This window comes from Saimiri boliviensis, chromosome 7, assembly GCF_048565385.1.
Source record: "Saimiri boliviensis isolate mSaiBol1 chromosome 7, mSaiBol1.pri, whole genome shotgun sequence".
NCBI lineage: Eukaryota > Metazoa > Chordata > Mammalia > Primates > Cebidae > Saimiri > Saimiri boliviensis.
The window spans coordinates 31,504,981-31,506,921 of NC_133455.1; the positions used below are offsets into that span (position 1 = coordinate 31,504,981).

Consider the following 1,941-nt stretch of genomic DNA (forward strand, 5'->3'; position numbering starts at 1 on the left):
TGCAGAAAGATGCCCGGTTTCGGATCAAAGGAAAAGTGCAGGATATCAGAGATATGTTGAACTCTCGTAAGCAGCAGACCACGGTGCTCCAGAAGCCCCACCAGGTCGCTGATGCCCAGGAGATCAGCCTGAAGAGGAGTTCATGTGCTGCCTTCATGAACCCACCCTTTGGGACAGTGACTTCTGCCCTGAAGCTCACCCTGAATGGTTCATTCAGGTTCCACAGCAGAAAGCCATGGCACCACTTCATCCCCATCCTGCTGGAATGAGAATCAATGTTGTCAATAACCAGCAGGCCAAACAGAATTTCTATGACCTGGATGAAGAAGATGTTGGTATAGCTTCCATTCCTGCTAAACAGATGAAGTTTGCAGCCTCAGGCAGCTTCCTCCACCACACGGCTGGGCTAAGCAGTTCCAAGCTCTCCACGTCCAAGGCCTCCCTCTCACCAAAGTGGTTCAGAATGATGCATACACATCTCCTGCTCTCCCCTCCTCTATTCAGACAAAAGCCTTGACCAACATGCCCTGGACACAGATGAACAACGAAGAACACCCCCTTCCAAAGAGCTGCCACCTGCTGAGCCTGTCCTCAGCCCTCTGGAAGGCACCAAGATGACTGTGAATAATCTGCACCCTCAAGTCACTGAGGAGGACATTGTTGAGCTTTTCTGTGTGCGTGGAGCCCTCAAGCGAGCTCGGCTGGTCCATCCTGGGGTAGCAGAGGTGGTGTTCGTGAAAAAGGACGATGCCATCACTGCATATAAGAAGTACAACAATCGATGTCTGGACGGGCAGCCGATGAAGTGCAACCTTCACATGAATGGGAACCTTATCAGTCCAGACCAGTTTATCCTGCTGCGGCTGACAGCCCCTCGGTGAAAAAGGAGAGCAAGCTGCCTCGCAGGGTGAACTCTGCCTCCTCCTCCAACCCCCCTGCCGAAGTGGACCCTGAGACCATCCTGAAGGCGCCCTTCAAGTCCTCAGGGGCCTCTGTGACCACGCAGCCCACAGAATTCAAAATCAAGCTTTGAGCAGGGGAGTGAGGCAGCCAGAAGTGGGGGCAGAGGACGGTGGCTCTGTTTCCCCAAGGCAAAGCTTGTGGCCAATGGGCCATCCGACTGGAGACCCCTGAGCGTGGGCAGGGTCACCGGGTGTAAAGCGCTTCCTCACTGGATGGGACCCGCCTTTCTGTGCTGTGTTCTGCCCTGTGCTCTTCTATGTTAACGTTTCCTGTAGAATGTTTCTTCTTCTCCATCTCATCGCCAAGGTAGGCTTGTGTTTTTCAGAGCGTGCCTCCCCCAGCCTCAGCCCCAAGCGGATTTCTTATCTGGAAATGGTACACTGAATTCTCTGGGTGGCTTTCTTGTGGCCCAATAGGATTCAGGGCAGGGGCTGTTTGAAGGACCCTGGTTTTTCCAGGGGCCGCGGGACTGCCTTTCCTTTGTGTATGTTCAGCTTTTCAAACAACGCGGGGGATGGAAAGCCCTGCCGTCCTGACGGGAACCAGGTCGGCCTAAGGGCTGTCCTGCTCCTCTGCCTGGTCAGCGGAGGTGCCTGGGTGGGAGCAGATCTCAGGCCTCTTGTCGTCTCCCCAGTGGCTCCAGGCCTCACGAGTGGCAAGGGCAGGATGAAGCTGACTGCTGGGAAGAGTCTGTCCAAGCTCCTGGCTTGGAGACTCATGCTGCCTCCGCCCAGAGGAATTTCTCCGGAGTTCACCTTTCCCTTGAGCTGTGCTGAATGCCCCAGCCCAGGTCTCTTTACCTTCTGGGTGTTAATGCTGGGAGGGGAGTTGTGTTGTGAGCCCTCCCGGTTCTCACCTAGTCTGACACTCATCACATCCGGGTTTTGTTGCAGCTGCCAGCTCTGCTCTGGTTGGACCTTTCAAAGGCTCCACCTCCCATTCTGCAACACTGTGGGTTTCGGGCAAATGCAAAAGGTT

The 1,941-nt window shown here is 54.8% G+C and overlaps 1 pseudogene; it reads left to right on the forward strand.

Annotated features, from left to right (window-relative positions):
• Nucleotides 1-216: 216 nt before the first annotated feature.
• Nucleotides 217-1,063, forward strand: LOC101051398 (polymerase delta-interacting protein 3 pseudogene; annotated as a pseudogene).
• Nucleotides 1,064-1,941: the final 878 nt, after the last annotated feature.